We start from the raw sequence: 6,000 nt of genomic DNA, 5'->3' as shown, positions 1-6,000 counted from the left end.
ACCAGATGGCAGTTATAAGAGTCGAGGGGCATGAAAGGGAAGCAGTGGTTGGGAAAGGAGTAAGACAGGGTTGTAGCCTCTCCCCGATGTTATTCAATCTGTATATTGAGCAAGCAGTAAAGGAAACAAAAGAAAAATTCGGAGTAGGTATTAAAGTTCATGGAGAAGAAGTAAAAACTTTGAGGTTCGCCGATGACATTGTAATTCTGTCAGAGACAGCAAAGGACTTGGAAGAGCAGTTGAACGGAATGGACAGTGTCTTGAAAGGAGGATATAAAATGAACATCAACAAAAGCAAAACAAGGGTAATGGAATGTAGTCAAATTAAGTCGGGTGATGCTGAGGGAATTAGATTAGGAAATGAGACACTTAAAGTAGTAAAGGAGTTTTGCTATTTAGGGAGTAAAATAACCGATGATGGTCGAAGTAGAGAGGATATAAAATGTAGACTGGCAATGGCAAGGAAAGCGTTTCTCAAGAAGAGGAATTTGTTAACATCGAGTATAGATTTAAGTGTCAGGAAGTCGTTTCTGAAAGTATTTGTATGGAGTGTAGCCATGTATGGAAGTGAAACATGGACGATAACTAGTTTGGATAAGAAGAGAATAGAAGCTTTCGAAATGTGGTGCTACAGAAGAATACTGAAGATAAGGTGGGTAGATCACGTAACTAATGAGGAGGTTTTGAATAGGATTGGGGAGAAGAGAAGTTTGTGGCACAACTTGACTAGAAGAAGGGATCGGTTGGTAGGACATGTTTTGAGGCATCAAGGGATCACAAATTTAGCATTGGAGGGCAGTGTGGAGGGTAAAAATCGTAGAGGGAGACCAAGAGATGAATACACTAAGCAGATTCAGAAGGATGTAGGTTGCAGTAGATACTGGGAGATGAAGAAGCTTGCACAGGATAGAGTAGCATGGAGAGCTGCATCAAACCAGTCTCAGGACTGAAGACCACAACAACATATATATATATATATATATATATATATATATATATATATATATATATATATATATATATATATATATATATATATATATATATAACAACAAACTTTACATATTCACATACTCCTTTACCTTTAATCCAAATAAATAGAGACTCATTTACAGCTATTTTTCTTTTGTTACGAGTATACAATGACAAGGCAGAGGTAGACATATAAGCAGATTTACCAAAGTCATTATTTGCAAGTTCAGCCATATGGTATGTACGGTAGGCGATAATGTCTCTATCCACAAAACTTTCAAGTCCAGGAACATTAGGTACTCCTGTACCTCCACGTACAATAGCTACAGTCAGCCAACCATTACATCTACATCTACATCCATACTCCGCAAGCCACCTGACGGTGTGTGGCGGAGGGTACCTTCAGTACCTCTATCGGTTCTCCCTTCTATTCCAGTCTCGTATTGTTCGTGGAAAGAAGGATTGTCGGTATGCCTCTGTGTGGGCTCTAATCTCTCTGATTTTATCCTCATGGTCTCTTCGCGAGATATACGTAGGAGGGAGCAATATACTGCTTGACTCTTCGGTGAAGGTATGTTCTCGAAACTTTGACAAAAGCCCGTACCGAGCTACTGAGCGTCTCTCCTGCAGAGTCTTCCACTGGAGTTTATCTATCATCTCCGTAACGGTTTCGCGATTACTAAATGATCCTGTAACGAAGCGCGCTGCTCTCCGTTGGATCTTCTCTATGTCTTGTATCAACCCTATCTGGTACGGATCCCACACTGCTGAGCAGTATTCAAGCAGTGGGCGAACAAGCGTACTGTAACCTACTTCCTTTGTTTTCGGATTGCATTTCCTTAGGATTCTTCCAATGAATCTCAGTCTGGCATCTGCTTTACCGACAATCAACATTATATGATCATTCCATTTTAAATCACTCCTAATGCGTACTCCCAGATAATTTATGGTATTAACTGCTTCCAGTTGCTGACCTGCTATTTTGTAGCTAAATGATAAAGGATCTATCTTTCTGTGTATTCGCAGCACATTACACTTGTCTACATTGAGATTCAGTTGCCATTCCCTGCAACATGCGTCAATTCGCTGCAGATCCTCCTGCATTTCAGTACAATTTTCCATTGTTACAACCTCTCGATACACCACAGCATCATCTGCAAAAAGCCTCAGTGAACTTCCGATGTCATCCACCAGGTCATTTATGTATATTGTGAATAGCAACGGTCCTATGACACTCCCCTGCGGCACACCTGAAATTACTCTTACTTCGGAAGACTTCTCTCCATTGAGAATAACATGCTGCGTCCTGTTATCTAGGAACTCCTCAATCCAATCACACAATTGGTCTGATAGTCCATATGCTCTTACTTTGTCCAATAAACGACTGTGGGGAACTGTATCGAACGCCTTGCGGAAGTCAAGAAACACGGCATCTACCTGTGAACCCGTCTATGGCCCTCTGAGTCTCGTGGACGAATAGCGCGAGCTGGGTTTCACATGACCGTCTTTTTCGAAACCCATGCTGATTCCTACAGAGTAGATTTCTAGTCTCCAGAAAAGTCATTATACTCGAAAACAATATGTGAAAACGAATCATTAATGTCAATACTAAAATTAAGTCCACAAGTTCAGCCATATGGTAGGTACGGTAGGCGATAATGTCTCTATCCACAAAACTTTCAAGTCCAGGAACATTAGGTACTCCTGTACCTCCACGTACAATAGCTACAGTCAGCCAACCATTACATCTACATCTACATCCATACTCCGCAAGCCACCTGACGGTGTGTGGCGGAGGGTACCTTCAGTACCTCTATCGGTTCTCCCTTCTATTCCAGTCTCGTATTGTTCGTGGAAAGAAGGATTGTCGGTATGCCTCTGTGTGGGCTCTAATCTCTCTGATTTTATCCTCATGGTCTCTTCGCGAGATATACGTAGGAGGGAGCAATATACTGCTTGACTCTTCGGTGAAGGTATGTTCTCGAAACTTTGACAAAAGCCCGTACCGAGCTACTGAGCGTCTCTCCTGCAGAGTCTTCCACTGGAGTTTATCTATCATCTCCGTAACGGTTTCGCGATTACTAAATGATCCTGTAACGAAGCGCGCTGCTCTCCGTTGGATCTTCTCTATGTCTTGTATCAACCCTATCTGGTACGGATCCCACACTGCTGAGCAGTATTCAAGCAGTGGGCGAACAAGCGTACTGTAACCTACTTCCTTTGTTTTCGGATTGCATTTCCTTAGGATTCTTCCAATGAATCTCAGTCTGGCATCTGCTTTACCGACAATCAACATTATATGATCATTCCATTTTAAATCACTCCTAATGCGTACTCCCAGATAATTTATGGTATTAACTGCTTCCAGTTGCTGACCTGCTATTTTGTAGCTAAATGATAAAGGATCTATCTTTCTGTGTATTCGCAGCACATTACACTTGTCTACATTGAGATTCAGTTGCCATTCCCTGCACCATGCGTCAATTCGCTGCAGATCCTCCTGCATTTCAGTACAATTTTCCATTGTTACAACCTCTCGATACACCACAGCATCATCTGCAAAAAGCCTCAGTGAACTTCCGATGTCATCCACCAGGTCATTTATGTATATTGTGAATAGCAACGGTCCTATGACACTCCCCTGCGGCACACCTGAAATTACTCTTACTTCGGAAGACTTCTCTCCATTGAGAATAACATGCTGCGTCCTGTTATCTAGGAACTCCTCAATCCAATCACACAATTGGTCTGATAGTCCATATGCTCTTACTTTGTCCAATAAACGACTGTGGGGAACTGTATCGAACGCCTTGCGGAAGTCAAGAAACACGGCATCTACCTGTGAACCCGTCTATGGCCCTCTGAGTCTCGTGGACGAATAGCGCGAGCTGGGTTTCACATGACCGTCTTTTTCGAAACCCATGCTGATTCCTACAGAGTAGATTTCTAGTCTCCAGAAAAGTCATTATACTCGAAAACAATATGTGAAAACGAATCATTAATGTCAATACTAAAATTAAGTCCACAAGTTCAGCCATATGGTAGGTACGGTAGGCGATAATGTCTCTATCCACAAAACTTTCAAGTCCAGGAACATTAGGTACTCCTGTACCTCCATGTACAATAGCTACAGTCAGCCAACCATTACCATGTGAAAACGAATCATTAATGTCAATACTAAAATTAAGTCTACATCCACAGAAAACACAGGGTCCATCGACAAGAGCGGTGGCAGCAACGGTCTTCACAGCATTCTTCTTCTTGTCTGCAGCAGATGTTGAGAATTCAATGTTCTCAATTGTTTTATAAATTGTTTGTCTGGAACGACGTCGTGTTTTCTGTGGATGTAGACTTAATTTTAGTATTGACATTAATGATTCGTTTTCACATGGTAATGGTTGGCTGACTGTAGCTATTGTACGTAGAGGTACAGGAGTACCTAATGTTCCTGGACTTGAAAGTTTTGTGGATAGAGACATTATCGCCTACCGTACCTACCATATGGCTGAACTTGCAAATAAAGACTTTGGTAAATCTGCTTATATGTCTACCTCTGCCTTGTCATTGTATACTCGTAACAAAACAAAAATAGCTGTAAATGAGTCTGTATTTATTTGGATTAAAGGTAAAGGAGTATGTGAATATGTAAAGTTTGTTGAAGACTGTACTTTATATTTTCATAAATAAAGTGATCTGTAGCGTAGCTGAGAACCGGACAACGGTACATCTAGAACCTGTCGGCATAGAGTATGTAACAGCATGTTACGTCATCACACTGACCAGTTGACCTTTGACCCCGCGCCGATAAGGCCGGCCGACGTCATCTTGGCAGCGCGCCAGCGGCGGACTTAGCGCTCAGCTCAATATATATATATTTGTGTGTGTGTGTGTGTGTTTGTATGCATAATCTCGGCCGCAGTGAGCTCCCTGCCGCCGTTGGATAAGTAGCATCTAGCAGTAAGTCGTACTCTTAGCTCACTTATTTGTTTCATAGTCTAATTACTAATTTCTTTGCGTGTGTTTGGGAACTTGCATAGTTTAATTCACAAATTTCGGGCGTGTTATGATATTTGAGAGTTGTAGCAGCACGTTTTATTACCCGTGTAGCGTAAATTCGCGTAATCATCAGTCATCTGTTTGTTTTGAACGCTTTGTGAGATGAAAGAGAGGAAAAAAATGTTAGGGATGAATAGGGACTGCGCCTGTTGTGTACGGATCCTTGGGAAATTGGCCGCCGTCCGTGAGTTGGCCGTGGTCGACAGGCTCCAGGCTGCTGCTCTGGGTCGCGGTGACATTGGGACACCCGAGGCGAGCGCTTCGGCGCCTCTGGAACCTGTAGCATCGCCTGGGATCTCTGATGCAGCCGCGCCCTCGCATTCTGACGTCCCTACTGGTCGACACTTGCCTGGCGGTGATTGGCGAACGGTGGCGGGGTAGCGAATCCCTGGGCGGAAGGCGAAAGTTGTTGCTGGCCGCAAGGCTGTACCCTTACGCCTCCGTAACAGGTTTGGGGTGCTGCCCACTGCTGAAAGAACTTCTGAGCCAGGAAGGGCGGCCTCGCCTGTTGCGGCAGTGGCCGGTCTTCCTGAGAGGTTCGGACAAGCGCAGAGGGTGGGATTGCTTGTCATTGGGAGCTCCAGTGTCAGGCGGGTGATGGAGCCCGTTAGGGATATGGCAGCTAAGGACAGGAAGGGAGCCAATGTGCACTCCGTGTGCATACCAGGCGGAGTCATCCACGATGTGGAAAGGGTCCTTTCGGATGCCATGAAGGGTACAGGGTGCAGCCAACTGCAGGTGGTGGCTCATGTCGGCACCAGTGATGTGTCTCGCTATGGATCGGAGAAGATTCTCTCTGGTTTCCGGCGGAGTTGGTGTAGACTGCCAGTCCTGCTAGCGAGATGAAGGCAGGGCTCACCATCTGCAGCATCGTCGACAGGACCGATTGCGGACCTTTGGTTCATTAAAAATGTTCAAATGTGTGTGAAATCTTATGGGACTTAACTGCAAAGGTCATCAGTCCCTAAGCTT

General features: G+C 44.0%; 1 protein-coding gene across 2 annotated transcripts in view; it reads left to right on the top strand.

The window, feature by feature from the left end:
- The first annotated feature begins 4,848 nt into the window (after positions 1 to 4,848).
- LOC126106641 (speckle-type POZ protein-like) overlaps positions 4,849 to 6,000 on the top strand; it is a 69,948-nt gene continuing 68,796 nt past the window's right edge. The window contains exon 1 of one of the 2 annotated variants that reach the window (XM_049912997.1): positions 4,849 to 4,929. The gene's annotated coding sequence lies outside the window, so the exon portion shown is untranslated. The remainder of the gene's footprint in view (positions 4,930 to 6,000) is intronic. The other variant, XM_049912996.1, reaches the window with a different exon arrangement.

The sequence above is a fragment of the Schistocerca cancellata genome, chromosome 10 (assembly GCF_023864275.1).
Source record: "Schistocerca cancellata isolate TAMUIC-IGC-003103 chromosome 10, iqSchCanc2.1, whole genome shotgun sequence".
Taxonomy (NCBI): domain Eukaryota; kingdom Metazoa; phylum Arthropoda; class Insecta; order Orthoptera; family Acrididae; genus Schistocerca; species Schistocerca cancellata.
The sequence above is the reverse complement of the archived record's forward strand: the minus strand, read 5'-3'. Positions and strand labels throughout refer to the sequence as shown.